The sequence below is a fragment of the Setaria viridis genome, chromosome 8 (assembly GCF_005286985.2).
Source record: "Setaria viridis chromosome 8, Setaria_viridis_v4.0, whole genome shotgun sequence".
Classification (NCBI taxonomy): Eukaryota; Viridiplantae; Streptophyta; class Magnoliopsida; order Poales; family Poaceae; genus Setaria; species Setaria viridis.
This window is the reverse complement of record NC_048270.2, coordinates 21724237-21748161: the sequence shown is the minus strand read 5'-3', so window position 1 is coordinate 21748161 and position 23925 is coordinate 21724237. Positions and strand designations below refer to the sequence as shown.

At 47.6% G+C, this 23925-nt stretch overlaps 1 pseudogene; it reads right to left on the bottom strand.

Moving 5' to 3' along the window:
- Positions 1-8778: 8778 nt before the first annotated feature.
- LOC117834367 (ureide permease 1-like) lies at positions 8779-16230 on the bottom strand (annotated as a pseudogene).
- Between the last annotated feature and the right edge of the window lie 7695 nt (positions 16231-23925).

Genomic DNA, 23925 nt, shown 5'->3' with positions numbered 1-23925 from the left:
CAATTCACCATGGGAAGATCCCTACATCGTATCCAAGGTCACAGGACCCGGATCTTAGAGACTACAAGAACTTTCAGGAGAACAAGTACCAAATTCCTGGAATATAGAACATCTCTGTCGCTACTACCCATAGTAGACAAACGTACTCGACCCTTTGCCTCAAGCAGCTCAAAAACAAACTCATCCCAATTACTCGGAGCCGACAGCCCGACTACCGATTACAGACGCTCTACTCTTGACACAAGACTTTGTCAAAGCTCAGCAGGCATCCCAGCCTCAGTACGAGTCCCAAAACTTCAAAAGGACAAAGCAATTTTTTACCCGAGTCTGATTCAAGCAGAAAATTTTGAAGTTACATGTGATTACTCATAATAGAGTAAAGGTACTCAAAATACAACATAACAACACAGCAAAGACTACAAGCAATTGCCTACTAGCGGTCTGCATTTAAGCCTCAGGCTTTTACAATATCACAAAGCCACACAGGCCTGCTGACTACTACAAAGGGAAGGGCCCACACGCAAGGAAGCTGCGCAAAACGCAGCCATATCCAGGTCCTCCTCCCAAACAACACCAGGAACTCCTACACCGCCGCTACCTCGATAGCGGCAATGATGAATCCCGAATGCTGCATAACGGAGAAAAAACAAGGCTGCTCTCTTGCTAGCCTTGGCGAGCCATCCCACACTGCATGCCACACCTCCACCTCTAAGAGAGCTGGATAAAGACCGCGGCACTCATCACCCATCACTCGCGAGTTCTAGCACGGACTTAGCTGGATCACGAGCTGCAAGATGAGGCACGCGATGAACCCTCCTATGAGGATTCTTCTAGCATCACGGCTATCCCTACGAGTGCTAGAGTCTGTGGAGGGAAGGTGGCTCTAACCTACAAGGAATCTTCTAGCACCAGAGTACTCTTTGAAGGCTCTCTACAATCAAATAACAGTAACCGAAAGCAATCCATCGCTACTCAAGCCTGATCCGGGTCGACCTCCATGGCAGTCTATTTATAGCTGAGCTCCACAACTACCAACCACTTGGGAGTTACTATTCTCTCGTGACAACAAAAGTACTGATGAGTCAAGATGCTCTATGACTCCGTCCACGTGAAAGCATTCACGCCACAAAAGACAAAAGAGTACAGTACACCCGTGCACCCCCCTCCAAGAATAAAAGAACAGAGTACTCGACAACCGCACGACTACTCGACTAAGCACTCGGAATTGCTCCCAACAACAAAGGATGGACAAGCATTCATTTCAAACAACACATTGTCTCGAGTACTCAGCAGATTACAAGGCTACACAAGCCTAAGGCTCCTCCAAAGATACAAACTCAGACATCTTCGAAGCAATTGGCTCAGCCTCCTCGAGGTATTGCGCATAAGCTTACTCCGTGCAGTTCCGAGCAACGCCGTCACCAGCTGGCGTCAAATCTACCCACGGGTAATAAGACTTGACCACCGCAAGGACTTGTTTACAAACAGCCTTGCAGAGGCTAGCAACCTTGCCCGGAGCAGTCTTTAACCGCTCAACTAGTGAACGGGGCTCTGCGTCATCCTCAAGAGGAGCAATGGTATTAACAAAATCTTGAGCGGCATTAGGCAACTCTTGGAGCTCACCTCGAAGCCTTCCTATGGTCTGGCCATGATCCCTATATGCTACATAGCAAGCATAACTCCGTTCTGATTCTTCCTATCTCTCTGATGCTCGCATGCAGCCTAAGCTTCAGCCAGTGATGCCCGAAGACGATTAGCATCGTCAGCTACTCGATCATGCGCGTTCCTCCAATTAAGGAGCTGGCTACTCGCAATAGCCTCTTTCCTCTTGAGCTCTGCAAAAAACCAACAAGTTCAAAAACCCCGAGTACAGTCGGACATACTCAAAGAGTAGCAAGTACCTACCTTGATACTTCTTGTTCAATGACTTATAGCGGCTCTCCATCTTCTCTTGCAAAACCTCGTGATCCCTCCGCTCAACAGCGAAGGACTTTGCAGCATCCTCATGAACCTTCAAGGATTCAGTAAGATGGCTGCACTCTTGCTCCAATTGTGCCAGCCGTTGCACAGAGTCGTTTCGCTCCTGGAGGGCCTGAGCATTCCTTTGAGCTCTGTCATATAGATCTTGCAAATAAAAGCAAATCGTCAAGTTTTCAGCAAAAAACAGTCAGACAAAAGAAACAACACACTTGAAAGCTCTGGATAGCTCTTCGAAACTCTGACTCCGACGGAAGCTCGAGTACTGGACCTTGATCACTCTTTACAACATGAGGCTCTGGAGCTGCACCCAAGGCTGTGCCTGAAATGACACACATTAGTCATTTCAGAACACCATACAACGACTACAACACCAGTATCCCGACTACATACCTGGTGCACCTGCCTCATTGGCCTTAGCCACATCAATTAAAGCCAGAACACCACCGGTAGACATCGAGGAGGGTACACAACCAGAACCTGAAGGAACCGCAGGATCCTCCGCCGAGCGAATTACTTCTTGAAGCATGGACATCATCAACGGACAAATCAACCAAGGGAGCAGAAAGAGTAGTCGAAGGACAAGACTCCACTCCTGCCACCACAGGGATAGTGTCCTCTGCATCCCTGCATCAAAATACAAAGTCATCACACGCCTTTCAGAAAATTTGAAGATACGTTACAAAGCAAGATTCAAAAACTTACCGAGATGACCGTGGAGGCAATCGCACGCGCTTCTTCTCGGCAACAGACGGTCGAGTACTCGGCACCACAGGATCAACTGAAGGTGCGATATTTTTGCCAAATCCTGCAAAGACAAGGTTAAAACTACAACAATTTCGGACTAACGAAGATATTCAGAAAAAACTCACCACTAGCGATAACATTGGACAATAAAGAGCCAGCAGCAATCACTGGCGATTCTGCCTTCGCAGCATCCGCCACCCTAGCAGGCAAACCTAAAACTGCCTGATCAGGGACCGACAACTCGATAGCCGACGAGGTCGGGACTGCTGGCTCGGGGGTTGCTCCAGAATCCGCTAGCGGCACCCCCACCGGCAATTCTTCAACAGACGCAACACCAACATCATCCTTGGTGGTCGCGACTACCTCATCAGAAGTAGCCTCATCACCACCAAGGGTCGCGTCGACAACCTTCTCAGGCAAATAAAATCATCAAAGGACTACAGGATAACTCTACCAAAAAGTTACCAATGAATGCACAACTACATACCTTGGTACTCTGTGACCTCTCGGGAGTCAAACTCGAGGCTGAAGCAGACTTCACAGCACGCCTCTTCCGAACTACTCGACGTTTTTTTGCAGGAGGAGAAGGCTCATCTTCTGATTCTTCAACAACTAACTCGTCCTCAGAATGCGCCAGATAGCCGAAGAGAACCCGGGACTGCAAATGAGTTGTTACTCAAAGATGTCCCAACATCTCAAAAAATACAAGTCAAGCAAAAAAACATAACTCTTGTGGCCATACCAAGCATCAAATTGGCGAAGGGCTCCAGGAATCATCGGTACTCCTTAATAATTCCTAAAGAACTTTGCTAGCAGTGCCTCCACGTCATCATCAGATATATCGTCAGGAGACATACGCGACAGATCATTAAATCCTGAGTACTCCAAACCTGAGTGAGCCCGCTGCTGCAAAGGCTGAACTCTCCTCTTAAGAAAACTGGCAGCCACATTAATACCAGTCAAGCCCAGTGACTTTAACTCAGCAATCTGACTCAACAAGTTGTCAATCTCAGGAGTATCTTCAGGCTCGCTCACCCAATTCTCCGCATGCTTTGGTGCATGTCCAGTGACTACCTGTAAAGAAGGGTTATGATTCCCGATATAAAACCATCTTCTCTTCCAGTCACCATGCGAGTCAGTCAGATTGTAGTCAAGATAAACGCCCGAGTTCCTAAGCTGGAACCCGGCACCTCCAAAAACCTCCGTCCTAATCACGCTAGGCTGTGGCTTACAGCGAAATAGCTTCCTTAAGAGCTCAAGACTAGGAGGGACACCCAGGTATACTTCACACAAGTGTACAAAGATAGAGATATGGAGTACACCATTGGGGTTCAAGTAAACCAACTGGAGTTTATAGTACTCGAGAATACCTCTGAAGAAGTTGGAAGTAGGTACTGCCAGACCTCTCTCGACAAAATGTGCAAGCATGACAGTCTCATTCGGATGCTCCTCGAACTGCCACGCATTACCAAAAGCAGGTCTCCACTCGAGTACCTGCTTTGGCTGGAGAAGCTTGGCATCAACTAGCACCTGAACAGCCGCCTCCCTCATCACGGAATTCTGCCATGTGATCCCAGGCGGTGGCGGTGCAGTCTGGTTCGTCGGACCAACCTTCGACGCCGGCAGCACTAGCTCCTTCCCCTTCTTGGATTTAGATCTCAATTTACCCGCCGCCGTAGCCTGGCCTTGAATTTTCTCGGGTTTCTTCCCCATCTTCTTGGTGCGCATCAGACGATCTCGGAGATAGCAAAGAAGAGAGGAGTCAACCTTTGATCTCTCTCAAAAAGCAAAGCAGCAATGGCGGTGGCGACACTGGAAAATTGCGACGGCGGGACAAGGAACAGGAAAAAAGGGGGGAAGGGACAAAGCAAATCTGCTAAAATGAAACGTAACCCTAACCATAAGGAGGCTCTCTCGTTATATCTCCTTCACCTCCGGATTCCAAGCATTAGTTAAGCAACGGTCAGATATAAACAAGATTTATTGCCATAATATCCAACGGCTACTCAAATCAAAGGGTTTGACCACTTCATTGACAACAAAATCACCTAAGTGCTCGGGAGCTGCGGATACCGTACCCGCTGGACAAAGTTTTCTTTTTCAGACTACTAGAGAGAAATAGCCAGAAAGCGGATTTGACCCTAAGCCTGACTCTTCAACTCAAACTAAGGCTCGGGAGCTACTCCATATGGAGTGCGATTGTCATCGCACTACCATATAATTTCTCAGAACAAAAGCAACTCGAAGGAAAAAGAGTACCTTCTAGCCACGCGACACTACTCGAGTACTTGGACACTACAACCACTACTGAGAACTACTCGGATGGTGGTCTCAAAGTACTCAGAACTGAGACACTCGACTACAAAGTACTTGGGAGCTTGTCGGGCATGCATCCTAGGCCCATGAGTAGGCCCTGTGCGGCCCACTAAGGGATGTACTCGGACACAATCAAGACTAGGAGGCTACGCGGCAAGAAGCATATCCCACTCGGACTAGTTAGCTGTGCCCGTCCCGGCCCCAGCTCGTCAAACCCTCTTTTTCCATCCCCGTAAATTTCGCCGCGTGCCTGTCCAATCCATCACGCACGCCGGTCAAGTCCCGAATCTTTCACCGCCTTTTTCCCCCTTTTTCTTCTTCTTTCTCCCTCCCTTTTCTCTTTCTCCTTTTCCTTCATTTTTTTTCCTTCTTCCTCTTCTTCTCCCTCCACCATTCTTCTTTCTCTCTCTCCTCCTTTTCCCTCTCACGCGCCGGCCCTCTTCCCTGTCGCGCCCGGGCGCTGCCCTCTCCTGCGCGCCCAGCACCGCACGCGCGCGGGCCGCGTCGCGCCGCGCCGCGTCGCGCCGCCCACCCCGCGTCGCCCGTGCCGTGCCGCCTGACCCGCTCATGCTCGCCGCGCTGCGCTGCGCCCCGCGGCCCGCCAGGCCGCGCGTGCCGCGCTGGGCGCCGCCGCACTCCACCCTCCGGCGCGCCTCCCCGCGCAAGTCGCCGCCCTGTGCACCCTCGGCCACCGCACCCCACGCCAACCACGCGCAGATCCACTCCGGCACGCCACCAGGACGAGTTCGGCCGCCGTCCCATCGCCGGCCCCGCCGCCTCGGGCGCCGACGCCTTCCTTGCCGTCGCCTATAAAAGGGTAGGCCGAGCCCTGCCACCTTCCCCACGCCACCAACACCATCCCCAAGCCGCCGGCCTCCTCCTTCCGCCTCCTCGGCACTGACCGCCGCCGCCACCCGAGCTCCCGCCGCCGCCCGAATCCCTGCCACCGCCGCCCCTTGGGTGCCGCCTCCCAATCGCCCAAGGTAAGGGGTCAAATGGACCCCCTTACCCCTCCTCTCCATCCCGCACTACCCGGCCTCGTCGCCGGCGGGTCAAGCCGGCCGGCCCACCGCCGGCCGTGCGCCCCCCCCCCCCTTCCTCTATTCTAGAGCAAAAGAAAGAAGAAGGAAGAAGGCCCGAGTTTCGATCTGCCCCTCTAGTTTCCTTTATTTACAACCCGGTCCCTCCACCTCTCTCCAGGAATTTCCACGAATAAGCCCATCCACTCTTTAGAGAAATTACAAATAGGTCCTCGGTTTTCACAATTTAGTCCTAAACGCTATTTTGAAGCCCCTAATACTCCTTTAACCCGTCATTTCATGTGCCAAACTTCCTCCAATCAATCCCAAATTCGACCATGACCCCCTCTCATATGTTTCCGCCGAGGCATATCCAAAGTTCATAAAAATACCATTCCTATCTATTTTCCGTTAACATTTCCTGTTCGGAGCTCAACGGGTAAAATCTTTTTCCTTTTTTATTTATTGTGTGCTCGTTTGTGTGTGCCGTAGATCGCGGAGTACCCGAGGAGGAGCGCGAGGAGGAGATCGACTGCGAGCCCGAGCCCGAGGACCAGTACCGCGAGCAGGAGCTCCCGGAAGGCTTTGAGAACGGCAAGTCCAATCTCACCCTTTGATGCATATTTAATACCCAGCTTTTCAGACACAACCTATTGGCCTGTTTTATAAAATGCATATTGTTTTATCGCAAGACATGGTTGGATAGCCACCCCTTGATTGTTATGATTATTCCTTGTTGTCCCATATTTATCTCTAAATATGAGTTGCTCTGTTTAGATGATAAATACTGCTAGAATGCTTAGGAACTCATTGTCCAAATTCAATCATGACTACACCTGTTTATTCGGAAAATAAATGTGTAAGTATGTTTAACCGAGGAGTTGGGTTTTCGGGTGTAAAGAGAGGTGGTGGATGAGATGGATGGGTGTTTCTTGTGTGGAATACCGGGTTGTTGGGCTCGTACCTTAGTGGTTGAGCAGAGTAGGAGTTATCCATCTTGTCATGGCTAAGGACCGAGTTGATGTGTCATCCTGCCTAATTCCATCATCGTGCAACCACTCGACCGTTGTATGGGCAACGGCTTAGCATAAATCCCACTAGCTAAACTGCTAGGCTTCAGGTGTGCTGGTGAGCAACGGGAGCCCTTGGAAAAGGACTAAGCTCTTGGTGACTTAGGTCCCGGTTTCGGCCCCGTGGATGGGTTGCTAACCCCTTGGGTGCTTCCGTGTTGACTAGTCAGTGTTGGCTAAGGTGGGTAATGGCTTTGTTAGGATCCGTACCGTCACTAAGGTGATCGCGATACGGTACCCTACTTGTGGGAAAAGTGTACAACCTCTGCAGAGTTAAAACCTATCCGGGTAGCCGTGTCCACGGCATTGGACGAGTTACAGCTCGGTCACACAACTAGCTTTTGGGGATGACTGGTATTTACTGTGTGTGTGGGTGTGTGGAATTTTGGAAGTGTCCGGCAGTTGTGCCGTGCGCTACGGCGGACGGGGAGTCCGGTAGCGATAAAACTTGGATCCTTTGTGTAGGATCAACCCCACTTGATATACCGTTTATTAAGAAAATGTTTTCATGAAACTTCTTTAAAATGAAACCCTGCATGTCGAAAATTCAGCTTTATTGCAAATAGACCATAGCTATATCCTTGTTGAATCATATGCATATTCTTGTTGTATTCCCCCTCCGTGGATGGGGTTGGACTTGCTGAGTACTTTTGTACTCACCCTTGTGTTGTTGCTTCAGAAGAGGATCCGGACTTCGTCGCCGAGGACTTCGAGTAGGAGGTTGCGTCTGCACCCAACGCTGCCTGCGGTGTTGGCCCTTTTGCAGGATGCTTCCGCTGACGCATAGTTCCGATTGCAGCCCGGAGTTCGACTGGACTGCAACTTGGATTTGTATTGTTATCGCCTTAGTCTTGCTTTGGGTGTGGCTTGCCCGCCCGCTCCTTCGGGAGTTGTACGGTTTCTGAACTATCTGTTGAATAAATGTGTTATCAGCCTCCTAGGACTGATAATTGGATCACATTTACTCTCTACTTATGTGGGGACGCTTCAGTATGCTTTGTCATCCCAATGCTCTATATCCTCGATGGGCTTCAAGCTGGGGACACGCTTGGTGCCGCCGTGCGACCCCACACGTGTTCCTCCTCTCCACGCAGGTGTTCATCGAGGGCATCATGGTGGCATGGCTAGGCACATTCTCACTCCCTATTAGGGCTGCAGTGCTGCATCTAGTGGCTGCGAGAGGAGCTACAAGAGGGTCGAGATGCCCACTCGAGGTGTCGGGACAGGAGCTGTGGTGGAGGGATAGACGGGTGCCACATGTTGGGTCAGGAGCTGCGGTGGAGACGAACTAGGACAGGGAGTGACGGGCGAACGGTGAGTCGTGCCTGCTGTCGAGCACGGACGTGTGGGGACAGAGGCGTAGATACGGAGCATTCAGAATTTTAGGATTAAGGGTTAATTATGAAAAAAATAATGGATCCTTTTGTAAAACGTCCATGACAGTTGGAAGAAATACATGACGTGTGGAGATTTTTTTTTGCCAAGGATGAAAAAACTATATCTCCTTTATTAGCATCAACAAGTTTGGACTTTTATATAAAATGAGGAGTTCTGCATCATGTCCCAGTAGCATATTTAGGTTTCCAAGACGATGTGCCAGCACCGCCAGCACACATCTCTTCTGTTTGACCTTGATAGAGTGACCCAGTTCACGCAGTTTTCCTATGTCCACCTGAAGCCAAGAGAACCGCGATGGTAATGATGAACATGCTGAGCATGGTACCAAGCAAGAAATATGTCTTCTTTGATGACCTCCGGTACTCGCCGAAGAGGACGATATCCCAAATCGTGCAGATGAGGGACGATGCCTAATCATAACATTTTCTAAGTCATTCAAACTATCAAAGCAAATCATATAGAATAGTATATATGAAATCAAATGGAAGATCGTAAAGATTACCAAGATAGCATCAGCAGTGGCAAATCCGGCAGCTTGCCCACCCATAAACTGGAAACCGTTAGCAAATCCACATAGTAGCCCGGATCGAAGGCCCCACTGCCTGCCATTCCGGTCTCTGAAATATGCCCCGATAGTTGATGATGGCACGCCGGCTATTGGCCGGTATAATGGGCACCCCTTTCTTTAAGGCATGCCACTGGTCATTGGTGGCATGGTTCAACGCCGGGGAGTAGATGAAGAAGCAGAAGCCAGCAAATAATACGATCAGGAGTCCTATAAAGGTGCTGGAACCTGCTGCCTGCATCACCACCATGTTGGAACCTGTATGTGCTGCAGATAGTGGAACTTCAAACACATAAATTTGGGCTCCAGAGTTCTAAAACTATTTTCTAACCTTTATTGATCGTCTCTTTTCGACCTGTGCAATGAACTCAGCAGTGCCAGGTTGTGCATCATTGGAACCATTTTGACCATGGCAATCACCATTTCTTGGAGCTCCTCAAATTTACAATATCACAACCGAGATAATCAATAAGGTTCATGATATTAGAGTTGACAGTTATGGATACCTGGGTACCCACATCGAGGACCTGCCGACCACTAATGAGTCGGCCCGACTTGATGAAGAAAGCAGAAGATAGAGTCCGGCTAGAGCTCCCCACGTGTTATAATCCGACTAGATCCCATCTATAGTAACCGACTAGGGGACTTGCCATGTAACCCTACCCCTTGAAGTATATAAGGGGAGGTAGGGGTACCCTAGGAGGACATTCAATCCCTCAACACAACAACCAACACCCGAGCGCAAGGCGCAATACAATCCCCCAACACAGGACGTAGGGTATTACGCTATACTGGCAGCCGGAAACTGTATAAAACTCTGGTCTTGTGCCTTGCGTTACCATCAAGTTCGTGATCTTACGATCCCCTCTGCCTACAAATTAACCATCTGGGTACCCCTTAGTGGATTGCCGGTCACTAAATCTGACAGTTGGCGCGCTAGGTAGGGGTGATCGTGAGATCCTCCTAGCGAATTTGATGGCACTAACCGTCAACAAACTGGGTGAGTCGTTCTCAATTGTTGTTGCCAGATCGATTTGATTTTTCTGTGGCTAATCACACACCGGCCTCTCGTTTTTTGATCTGTTCGCACGAGTTCCATCGCTGGATCAAGTGTCTCCTGATGTGCCGTCGTTCTTCCATTACATGCCGACCACCAAGTGCCGTGTCCTAGATGCAACTCTGTGTTGGCAAGTTTCATCGTGGCCTCCATGCGTGGGTGATTCGATTGCCTCTAGCACGTGCGTGGCGGATGGATCAGGATATACGCACGTATCAGAGAGATTCTTTTGGTTTCATTGTTTTTCTTCTATATACCTGATCCGACCCGCTCCTTTATTTTATAATCTATTATTACTTTAACGTGGTGCATGCCTAGCTGTTTTGCCGTGCTTTGGGATGAAACATGAAGCTGTCTCGCAGTGCAAATCAGAGCTCAGAGCTCACGCATGCAATGGTGCGCTCGAAGGCGGGTCAACAGCACAACCACAAGCACCCTACTGCAAGTGCAGAGACTACCCGATGGCCGGATTGACTCGGCAGCAGCAAACCACGCATGGCTGCCCCTGCAACCAGCACAGCCGACCGCTTCTACCACCCGAACCCAGCATCATCAGCTTTGTCAACAACTGTTCACCGATGGCGGTCCGCTCGGGCATGACACTGACTCTCCAATTCGACCATGAATAGTCATATATTCAATTAAATATTTACAGCTTCCATATATCTCAATACGCCTCAGCTTTTCTATATCTCCATGACTTCTGCTGACCACCTCGGTCACACCCCGACTTCTTATACAGCTTGATCCGTCCACTACACGAGCAATTGAGGCTGCGCCCTATGAGTGCCCAGCGCACGCTCTTGCTTTCCCATACAATTTCAACTGCTTTGCGGCTTGTCCATCTCTCTTCACGGTTGCTAAAGTACTCCGGTAACGCATGCTTTAATTCATGAAACCTCGACTCATCTTATGATGCCATGTATACAAGCTCAAGATCCGCTCTCAGCAGACTGTTGCCTAAGCAAGGCTAGGTGCTTAAACATAGCTAACTACCCGAGGAAATTACATAGCCTACAAGAGAAGGACGCGCAAGGATTTACTTTTACGCCGATTAAACTTCCGAGTTATTCAATATTCTACATTATGCTACATAATGTTTGTATTGTCCTTTTACAGCTCAGAAACCACTCGGCGTGCTTGCCGATCTCTCTGGCTTAGGGCGGGAGGCGACTTGGCGTGCTTATGTGGCTTGGCTTGCTCCCAGGCTCGGGGGCTGGACGTTATAGATGACTCAGCGTGCCTCCCGTTGCCTGACCGACCTTTCTAGCTCGGGGCGGGAGGCGACTCAGTGCGCTTCCATGAATCAGCCAGCTCCCAGGCTCAGGGGCTGGGCGCCACAGATGACTTGGCGTGCCTCCTGCTGCTCAGCCGACCTCTCTGGCTCAGGGCGGGAGGCGACTCGGCGTACTTCCGCGACTCGGCTGGCTCCCAGGCTCGGGGGTTGGGCGCCACAAACAACTCAGCGTGCCTCCCGCTGCTCGGCTGACCTCTCTAGCTCAGGCGGGAGGCGACTCATTGTACTTTCGCGACTCGGCCGGCTCTCAGGCTCAGGGGCTAGGTGCCATGGACGACTCGGCGTGCCTCTTGCCACTCAGCTGACCTCTCAGGCTTAGGGTGGGAGACGGCTCTGCGTGCTTCCTACAACTCGGCTGACTTCCCAGCTCGGGGGCTGAGCGCAGGAGATCATTTGGTGTGCTTCCTGCGACTCTGCCAACCTCCTAGGCTCGGTGGCTAGGCACAGCATATCACTCGACGTGCGCCCATGGTGTTTCTGAAGACAAAGACTACAAGGATTTTTCTTCGAGCACTACGCAGCCTCTCGGCAACCAGACGACAAAAGCACAGGGTGAATCTTATCCAACTCAGCATTCACGTCAGGCTACCACTCGACTCCACACTGCTTGGAGGCTTGATAGTTATGGATACCTAGGTACCCTCATGGAGAGCCCAGCTGACCACTAATGGGCCGACCGGACTTGATGAACAAGGCGGAAGATAGTTCGGCTAGAGCTCCCCACGTGTTGTAATCTAACTAGATCCCATCTATAGTAACCAACTAGGGGACTTGCCATGTAACCCTACCTCTCGGAGTATATAAGGGGAGGTAGGGGTACCCCTAGGAGGATATTCAATACTTCAACACTACAACCAACACCCAAGCGTAATGCGCAATACAATCCCTCCAACACAGGACGTAGGGTATTATGCTACACCAGTAGCCCGAACCTATATAAATCTCTGCATCTTGTGCCTTGCGTTACCATCAAGTTTATGGTCTTGCGATCCTCTCTACCTACAAATTAACCATCTGGATACCTCTAGGTGGACTATCGGTCACTAAATCGAATGTCAAATTTTCAGATATCAAAATGCAGCACCTTCAGCATCGATGCACCTGCTGATCTCTATGTCTGTATTTGTCCTGCGACAAATAAACTGCACTTCTCAAACATTTGCCAAGAAAAAAAGGTTCTAATAAAGTTCTGATCTCTATGTCTGTATTTGTCCTGCGACAAATAAACTGCACTTCTCAAACATTTGCCAAGAAAAAAAGGTTCTAATAAAGTAAGCTAGAAAGGAAGAACTATTGACCCTTTAGTACTGAAACCGTCTCTTATATTGTTTAGCTTTTCCTTCTTATCCTTGGCGTTAGAAGAGTGGACTGCAGCACGGAGAACAATAGCAACCATGAAGCACGCTACACCAGGGAATAGAATCTCTGCTCTATTTATTCGGCCATCGAGGAAGTAGTTAACTGTTGTTCCTGCAGATCAATACGCACAAGAGTGAAACACGAGTCCAGTGATGCATACCGTTAAAACCTTCTGGAAGTTCTGCTTGTCCTTACCTAGAACAACACTCATGCAGCACCCAATAATGTTCGCCAGCGACAGACCAACAAATGCCCACGCATAAATGTTTCTGATGCTGAGAGCAAGCCCACCAGCCATTGCAACTAGAACTGAACGCCAGTTATCTTGCAACTACAATGAGCAGTAATTAGTTTCGAACCATATATATAATCACACACTTGATGATCAATTGACAAATGTGTCTTTGTGGGAAACATATATAAAGGCATAGGTGAAGTCTTGAAGCATCTCCAGCCACATTACTATGAAAAGGATTTGTGTTGACGGTCAAAACAGATCTGTGTAGGCAGTTAGAAATCCTGAAAAAATATATCACATTTTATTTTGAAGGGTTAATATCTCACATTTTACCAGACATGTACAGACGACCATGTAGCAAGGCACAAGTGGTACAATTTTTCGCTTAAAATATATATGCGCACATGTGCCTTATATATGATTCAAACTCGGAATGTCTCTCTCCAGTCATAGCATCCTTACCATCTCACAAGTAAAACATATCTCACTAGTCGGTGTATTCTTTGACTTCATTTCTTCAAATCTTATATTATGTATTTAGCACCATAACAATCCTAAATGAAAAAAGTTATCAACTACAATATTTTAGACATCCTTAACCACTACAAGTTTGTTATAGATAATATCTCCATCCGACTGAAAAAAGAAACTAAAAATTTGTTCGCTAGCACAATGCCACTTATTTGTGCTGGCGGTCTGCTTGAGCTACAGCTAGAAAAAACCACCATTTGTGTGTGTTGATAGTTGCTTAAGTCGATTTCTGCCAGTAAACAATTTCTGCTGCCGGCAGTCGCGGAGCAAACCAGTAAGGGGTGGGGTGGGGGATTAATCATTTTTGCATATAGTAATTATACAGTTTAGCTACGTGATATGCAAAGTAGATTATTATTAAATTAGGAAAAAGCTACCATCCTCAATCATCTTGAGTTCTCTATCGAAACAAATGTTAGTGGATTATTTCAGTTGACTACATGCTATAGCATTCCGTAACTAGCAGAAAAATGGCAAAGGAAGATGCGCGCGCATATTATGGTGACTGGCCAGCGACCGATGACAGGAAATGCCATGCTCTGTGTATTGAGTGCAAACTTCGACAATGACGTTAGGGATGAGAGAGGCGAGGCGCTACACAGCTGGTGGTTTATGTCAGTGGCTGGGAAAAGCATCGGGCAAACCATAACACCCGTGTACTCGTTCCTTTGGTTGAGGTCGAGGAAGAGGAGGAATACGGCCATATAGAATGCAATCATCAGCGCATAAGTTGAATGATGTGCTGCTGGTTCCTGGTAGTGGCAACATGCTTCTCCTGTAGAGATTTTTTTTTTTTTGTGGGTGGGGTGGGATCGTCTCCGCCACTGGTCGTCACAGCATCACCCCCATCTTGAGTGCCCATCCCCAGCTGACACCACGCTGTCGCCCGCATCAGTCCATCACCCGGGTCCTGGGCTGAGATCGACGGTGGCAGGGTGGACCGTCCCCCTGATCTCGCATATGTCACATACTGCCCGCACGCTGCCGGCATAAGGGCTGTGCTCATGATGGCCAATGGGAGGAGCGCGCACCATTGCGGGGTTGCCTCGCGGCTGGCCAGCAGGCGACGCCGGGGCTCCTATGGGCCGTCGAGACGGTGAGCCCTCTTCGACGCATCGACCACCAGAGCAACAAGCAGCACAGCACTGGACATACAGAAGCCATGGACAATTGGCTGCTCCAGTTGAAAATTGTCCATAAATGTGCGTCGAAGGGTAAATTGTTTATTTCACCGAATCTGCAAGAACCAGCCTTTTCTACGAGATAATTAATCAAACAACATGAAATACGTTTCACTATTTCAGGGCCTAGCTGGTAGCCCTTTTAACCTTTTTTTTCTCTACTACTAAAAGAATAAGATTGTGAGTTGTGACTGGATGGGAGCAACAATTTTTTTTCTGTTTAGTGGTATATAGTATATCGTCCATTATTATGGATAATTTTGTAATTATTATATTGTAAAAAGTGAGATTTCAAATGAAATCATCTTGTAGACTTTATGCTAGTGTTAAAAAATATTACAGTGATGCTATTTGTGTTCTTTTTCGTGATACCCTTATACTACCTATACCTCGCCCTCATGCCAAATACATAGGTTGTCCTTATGTAGAATTGTAGATGCATCTTCTGGTCAAGTTTGGGTCAGGTCCGGCTAGAAAAAGGAAGTATAATAGAATTCTTTAGTGTGGTGGTGTTCAGGTTGTCTCAAAAACCTGTGTAATTTTGTTTGGGTTCTATACCCTTTTTCCTTCTTAATATATTTAATATATTGATATTGATACGCAGCTCTCCTGCGTGTTCGAGAAAAAAACTATCTATATGACTTATGTATACAACCTATATCACAGGTGAAGTTTTCAATAGCATACAATTAATCTTGACCATCGGATGTTTTTATACTAGCCTTTTTCGAGCACTAGTATAGCCTAGTATTGTGCACCATAAAAGAATTCTTCTGAAATAACTCATAGTTGTGGTTCACTATTTTTGAATTATAACTCAGCTCTTAGAAGTAGCACTTGTGCACCAGCTTTTTCTAATGGTTATTGAACTGCACATATTTAAGAATGTTCTTTAAAAAACTATCCACAGAAGCATCCATTTTGAGATTGTGAAAATTAATCTTCTTTTTTAAAACAAAGGCCTGGAACATTGCGAGCATATATTAATAAGACGGTAGAAATTACAGAAGCGAGAGACACCAAATGGAGTCCTGCACAACCAGACACTGAGACCAGCTGAAGCCTAGGCGCTCCCGCCCCATAACAGAAAGAAGAGAAAAGGAAAATGATTGCTCAGAAATATAATCATCTGAGTATTGCACTACTAACAGTAAAGACTTGTGTGTAAGGACATACCTGGCCGAGCTGAGTGAAGAAATTTGGCATTCCAGCCTTGCTCTCTCCAATCGGCCCTACTGTAACAGCAAGCAAGACAGCTACAAGGAAGTTGGCAATGGAGTAGTCGAGATATATGTGCTGAGGCCATCGGCCTTTACGCTCCATGAGTAACATGGCAGGAACAAAACTTCCACCACATAGGGTTGCAACAAGAATAAGGGCGATTGCACCGCCTTTGCTCTCCACGATGTACATGTCCACAGATTGGAAGACAGAAAAGAAAAACCTTGCTTGACACTTTGGACAAGGTTTCAAGCCTTTGCTTGCAACAGAATAGACGAACTGTTTGGTATTTATATGTGCGACCTCCCATCATTTTCCCTCAGGGCCCGTTTTTTTCATAGGAATTGAAACCCATTCCAAGAAATACATTCTAGATATTGGATTCCACCGGAAATGAAGTACTCAGAATTTGATTCAATTCAATTTTTTTGTTTGGGTGTTGATGGAATTCTTCTCCATGAATCTAATTCTATATTCTGTTTGGATACACTAGTAGAGAATTGGCTTTCGATCCGTCCCCTTTTGTCCCGGTTTAAAGTTGGCCCGGGACAAAAGGGGGTGCGCCACGGTTGGCAAAATTGGAGGGGAGATTTACTCCCGGTTGGTAATTGCAACCGGGACTAAAGGCCCCCCTTTAGTCCCGGTTGCAACGGCTAGCTGGGGGGCGTCGGTGGCGGGACCCTTTTATCCCGGTTGGAGGATCCAACCGGGATAAAAGGTGAACCCTTTTATCCCGGTTGGAGGCACCAACCGGGATAAAAAGTTTAGTCCCGGTTGGTGCCTCCAACCGGGATAAAAGGGTTCACCTTTTATCCCGGTTGGAGCCTCCAACTGGGACTAAACTTCCAACCGGGCCTAAACTTCCAACCGGGACAAAAGGTGTTCCTTTTTGTCTCGGTTGGAGTTTTTAACCGGGATAAAAACTCATCCCCATTATATACGGCCAAGATAGAGGACTTTCTTCCTCCTCCAGCCCGAGCCAGTCCAGCACATTGACAGAGAGAGCTGAGCTTCACCTACTCTCCAGTGGTGCCGAAGCAAGCAAGGAAGGTGCTGCCCGAAGTTTTTTCCCTCATTTTCGTGGGAATTTCACTTGGCCAACACAAGTGTTGCGAAGGTTTGCTACTTCATCCTCATGTTATGCTTTGATTTATGCTTTGGAGATGGAAAGATTATTTGCTAGAATGTGATGATGAAGTAGAAAAATGGAGAGGTATTTTGAGCTAGAATGTGAGGGAGATTGATGTGTCATATATAGTATGCATTATTGCAGTGGTTTAAAAATGATGGTACCTTGTCTAGACGGTTTATCTTATCAAATTCAATATGGTTTTTTAAATCCATACTTGTGGAACTTGCATACCGTGTTCATTTCGGCGAGGATGTTCTCCGCCGAGCAGCAACGTATGTCAAGAAGGAGGTTCGATTCCATGAGAAAGAGTGGATACGGACATCGTGACCGTGTCCCCTTTTCCGTAGCATCTAACCTCTTTCATGACGAAGTGCGGTGCCGCCCAGCTGAGGACATCCTCGCGAAATGAACATGGTCTTCAAGTTCAACAACTTCTGTAGTGGTAAGGAAAGAATTTTTGTACATAGATGACTTCTGCTACTTGTTGAACTTGCATACCGTGTTCATCTCTCCGAGGATGTTTTCCGCCGAGTAGCAACGTATGTCAAGAAGGAGGTTCGATTCTACGAGAAAGAGTGGATACGGACATCGTGACCGTGTTCCCTTTTTCGTAGCATCTAACCTCTTTCATGACGAAGTGCGGTGCCGCCCAGTTGAGGACATCCTCGCGAGATGATCACGGTCTTCAAGTTCAACAACTTATGCAGTGTTAAGATAATAATTTTTGTACATAGATGGCTTCTGCTACTGGAGGAAGTGGCGATGGTGGGGGCGATCGTGGTTCCTATTATGGCAAGGTTCCAATCATAGTTGGCCCTTAGCATAAGCCGAAGAAAAAGAGCGCGCTGGAAAAAGCAATGCTTCGTTATTTGTAGCAACGTCATGAAGAAGCTGTTGCCGCGGGTCAGGAACCTCCTTTTGGTGGTCGTTATGCTCCACCCTCAGTCCCGGGTGTTTCACGTCCACTTAGTACTACCGTTTCAGGCGGCACAAATAAACCTAAGAATGAGGTTGGGTCAGCGGAACCTTCGTCTTCACCGTCCAAGGATGCTTAAAGTCCTCCTTGATAATAACCAGTGGATGGCTTGTTGTATTGTATCATGTTGTTTGGGACTTTAATTTAAATATGTGTATTTGGATCTTCATGTTGTTGTATTGTACCATGTTGTTTGGATCTTTAATCGATTTTCACACGTAATCCATTGTCAAGTGTAATCCATTTTCATGCGTAATACGATGCAGATGGACCGGCAATGGATGTATAATGCAGACAGGCGGAGCAAGGCGTTTATTGATGGCTTGCATTATTTTCTCGAAGTGGCAAAAGCGAACAAGCCAGAGAATGGGTTCGTATGTTGTCCATGCTTCCAATGCAATAACAGGAAGGAGTATTCAAAGGATTCCTGGGGGACTATTCACAGCCACTTGTTTAAATACGGTTTCATGCCTAACTATTTGGTTTGGACCAAGCACGGTGAACTAGGGGTTGTAATGGAAGATGGCGAGGAGGAGGAGGAAGATGACACCATTCCGGACTGGGTTGCAGGCCAAGCTTTTGCAGGTACTACAATGGGCGAGGCTGATGAAGATGAGTTTGCAAAAAATAGCCCTACTGATGACCTTGGTCAGGTGATACGAGATGCATACAAAGATTGCGAAACTGAGAAGGATGCAGCAAAGTTGCAGCGCATGATAGATGATCACCAAAAATTGTTGTACCTAGGTTGCCAGCAGGGCCATAAAAAACTAGGTACGACACTAGAATTTGTGCAATGGAAGGCAAAAAATGGTGTGTCCGATAAGGCATTTCAGGGGATGTTGAACATTGTCAAGAAGATTCTCCCCGAGAATAATGAATTACCGTCCACAACATATGAAGCTAAACAGATTATTTGCCCTCTCGGATTGGATGTTCAGAAGATACACGCATGCCCTAATGACTGTATTCTCTATCGTGGTGATGAATACGAGAAATTGGATGCTTGTCCCGTCTGCGAAGCCCTGCGGTATAAGATCAGGCGAGATGATCCTGGTGATGTCGAGGAGCAGTCTCCCAAGAAGAGAGTTCCCGCGAAGGTGATGTGGTATTTCCCTATAATACCACGCTTGAAGCGCTTGTTCAGGAACAAGGCGAATGCTAAGTTGATGCGATGGCACAAAGAAGACCGTAAGGAAGATGAGATGCTGAGACACCCCGCAGATGGGGCACAGTGAAGATCAATTGATAGAACATTCCCAGACTTTGAAAGTAAAGCAAGGAACATAAGGTTTGGTTTAAGCACTGATGGATTCAATCCATTCGGTGAGTTGAGTAGTGGCCATAGTACTTGGCCTGTGACCCTTTGTATGTTCAACCTTCCTCCTTGGCTGTGCATGAAGCGGAAGTTCATTATGATGCCGGCGCTTATCCAAGGCCCAAAACAACCCGGCAACGGCATTGACGTGTACCTAAGGCCGTTGGTTGATGACCTTTTACAGCTCTGGAAGGAAGAAGGTGTACGTGTGTGGGATGAGGATAGACAAGAGATCTTTAATCTACGAGCACTGTTGTTCGTAACCATCAACGATTGGCCTGCATTGAGTAACCTTTCAGGATAGACAAATAAGGGATATCGGGCATGCACCCACTGTTTAGACGACACAGACAGCATGTACTTGAAGCACTGTAAGAAGGTCGTCTATATGGGTCATCGTCGATTTCTCCCTGCTCACCACCAGCTGAGAAAGAGCGGGATGCATTTCAAAGGGGCGCCAGACCATCGTAAAAAACCTGCACACCGTAATGGAAAGCGTGTGTTCGAGATGATGAAGGATGTAAATGTAGTCTTCGGAAAGGGACTTGGTAGCCAACCTGTTCCGAACGACGATAACGGACATGCACCCATGTGGAAGAAAAAGTCAATATTTTGGGAGCTACCTTATTGGGAAATCCTAGAGGTTCGCAACACAATAGACGTGATGCACCTGACGAAGAATCTTTGCGTGAACGTGCTAGGCTTCATGGGTGTTTATGGAACCTCAAAAGATACATTGGAAGCACGACAGGACCTGAAAGCCATGGGGCAATGACATGACCTACATCCGGAAAAGAGAGATAATGGACAGCACTACTTACGTCCTGTCAGTTACACTCTCAGCAAGGAAGAGAAGGATAGCATATTTGAATGCTTGAATAGTACGAAGGTCCCGTCTGGGTACTCCTCGAATATAAAGGGAATAATAAATATGAAACAAAAGAAGTTTACAAATCTCAAGGCTCATGACTGCCACATGTTGATGACCCAGTTGCTTTCGGTTGCACTGAGGGGTGTTCTACCAGAAAATGTCCGGTTGCCGCTCGTAAAGCTATGCGCGTTTCTCAATGCGATTTCGCAGAAGGCAATCGATCCATCCAAGCTATCAAAGCTACAGAACGATGTGGTGCAATGTCTTGTCAGTTTTGAGTTGTTATTTCCACCATCCTTCTTCAATATTATGACGCACTTACTGGTTCACCTAGTAAAAGAGATTCGTATTCTCGGACCTGTATACCTGCACAATATGTGGCCTTTCGAGAGGTTCATGGCAGTCCTAAAAAACTATGTTCTTAATCGTGCCCGTCCAGAAGGAAGCATCGCCAAGGGATATGGAACAGAGGAGGTGATCGAGTTTTGTGTTGATTTTATTGATTCAATTGACTCGATTGGGGTTCCAACTTCACGCCACGAGGGGAGGCTCCGAGGAATGGGCACCCTTGGAAGGAAATCAAGTTTGAGCAATGATACTGATTTGTTCGACAAGGCACACTACACTATTCTACAACAGTCATCCTTTGTGTCTCCGTATATCGAGCAGCACAGGCAGATGGTAGCTTCCAAAAACCCGACCAAATCCGATGCTTGGCTTACCCGTCATCACATGGAAACTTTTCCCTCCTGGTTGCGCCAACAACTTATGGGTAACTCTGAGATTCACCCACAGCTTGCCTGGTTAGCCAGGGGACCTGCTACCACAATCGTCAAATTCCAAGGCTATGAGATAAATGGTTACACATTTTACACGAGAGCCCAGGACCAGAAAAGCACGAACCAGAATAGTGGTGTCCGCATAGATGCCATGGATAGAAATAATAGCAAGGAGTCGTATTATGGATTCATACAGGAGATATGGGAACTCGAATACGGACCGCTGTACATCCCTCTATTTCTTTGCAATTGGGTGAAGCTAACTGCCGTCACCAAAGATCTGTACGGAATGACAATAGTAGATCTGAGCAAGACTGGATACAGTGATGACCCATTCGTACTTGCCAATGATGTGCATCAGGTGTTCTATGTGAAGGACATGTGCAGCAAACCCAAGAGGAATCCAGAAGAGACATGGGAGCCAAAGTGCCACATAGTTCTTCCAGGTAAAAGAAAAATCGTGGGAGTCGAGGATAAAATAGACCAATCAGATGATTATGATCAGTTTGATGGCATGCCTCCATTCGCCGTTGAAGTTGATCCAAGCATCCTTCTATCCAAAGAAGAGGCTCCGTACTTACGCCGCGATCATGATCAAGGAACTTTCGTGAAGAAGAAATTTTACAACATTGTATTGTAATGCGTTAAATGTACATGACCTTTGTGTATTAATTGATACAATTTGTAATTTACCCTATGTATGATTTCATGTGTTATTAAATTTGTTAGGTGAAGATTTTTTAGATAAACATGAACATTGTTAACCACATACTAACATGGATTTTTCTGCGCATTGAAATAATTTAATTGAATAATTTCTTGATCACAGCAATGCAGTAAAATAAATATTTTACAGGCTAAATGAACTGGTACATAATTAATGATTAATTCATACTTATTGTCAATTTACTCGTTAATTAAATATATTTTTGCATGTACAAAATCTGTGAAGGTTTTGTTTTTCATCCTGAAATGTAGTGAAAAGACAAAATAAAATCCATTTCCAAAAAATAGGCGGGAGAAGAAAAATAGGAAAAAAGACCTTTTGTCTCGGGTGTTAACAGCAACCGGGACAAAAGGCCCCCCTTTTATCCCGGTTGCAAACGGCAATCGGGATAAAAGGGTACGTTTCGTCTCCCGCCCGAACGTACCCTTTTATCCCGGTTGCCAACTGCAACCGGGATAAAAGGCACCCCCTTTTATCCCGGTTGGTGGTGGCACCCGGGATAAAAGGGTACGCTCCTAGCCCCACCTGGCGGGGGCACCCTTTTGTCCCGGGTCCCGTCACCAACCGGGATAAAAGGAGGGGGCCTTTTATCCCGGTTGGTGACGGGATCCGGGATAAAAGGGTACGCTCCCAGCCCCACCTGGCGGGGGCACCCTTTTGTCCCGGGTCCCGTCACCAACCGGGATAAAAGGGGGGGCCTTTTATCCCGGTTGGTGACGGGACCCCGGACAAAAGGACCTTTTGTCCCGGGTGCCATTACGAACCGGGATAAAAGGGGGGGTTAAAAGGCACTGTACTCCCTTCTACCCCCCGCTAGTTACACACTTAGCCAAATTTTCGCCAAGTCCCGCACGTTCTCCGCCGTCGCCACCCGTCCGCCTCCCTCGCCGGCCGCCGCCGTCGTCGTCCCCCATTGCGCCGTCGACGTCCCCCATTGCGCCGTCGTCGTCCCCCGGCCGGCCCGCCTCGATCCCCTCCTCGTCCGTCGACGCGCCCGGCCCCCGGCCACCTCGTCGCCTCCGGCCACCGGCTCCATCCTCGTCGCCCCTCGTCGCCGTCTCGTCGCCGTCCCGCCTACGCCGCCGTCGTCGTCGTCGCCTCGGCCGCCGTCGTCCTCGTCGCCTCGGCAGCTGCCGTCCTCGCCGCACCGGCCGCCGCCGTCCCGCCGCCCCGCGCGCGAGAGGTCCACTGCTGGGAGGGTTTTTTTTTAAGTTAGAAAAGTAAGTTATATTTTTACGATAGATTTTTAATTTTGAGTGTTAAGCTAGAAAATTAAGTTATATTTGTACCGTAGATTTTTTAGTTAGTTTGTTAAGTTAGATTTTTAAGTTAGAAAATGAAGTTAGAAATTCGTAGCTAGGATGCACCGCCGTCCCCTCCGCCGTCCCGCCACCGTGATCGCCGCCGTCCCGCCTCCGCCGCCCTGATCGCCGCCATCACAACCTAGGCACCGCACGTGGATATTGTTAGAAATTCGTAGAAATTCGTCAAAATTCGTAGAAATTCGTAGAAATTTGTAGAAATTTGTAGAAATTCATAGAAATTTGTAGAAATTCATCAAAATTCGTAGAAATTCGTAGAAATTCGTAGAAATTCATAGAAATTCGTCAAAATTCGTAGAAATTCGTAGAAATTTGTATAAATATTCCGGACTTTGTAGGATTCATGTTATTTTATGATTTCATTATATACATGTATGATTCCGGACTTTGTAGGACTTTGTAGAAATTTGTAGTAAGATGATTTCTATGACTGTCATGTATGATTCCATGTATGTTTCCATCAATAGTTGAAATGGCAGACGATGAGACCGCAAGGTATATCATGGAGCAGATAATCGCTGGTGATGGTAGTGGCGACAACGTTCCACTATCATACGCGGATGAAGAGGGCACCCAGGCGGACATGTTCCTCAACATGTCCGCCGATGGGAATGAAGAGCAACAGCCGCAGCAACAACTTGCCGTGGCGGAAGGTTCCGGCCAGGTATATACAACCATTCTTGTATTGTTTCACGCCACCGTTACTACTACGTACTAATTAACGAATCTTGAACTGTTAGCCCTCCGGATCGACACAAGGGCAGAAGACCTGAGGTCGTACAAAGGTGATGGAAGGGAGGCTTGTCATCACGGAAGTTACAGAA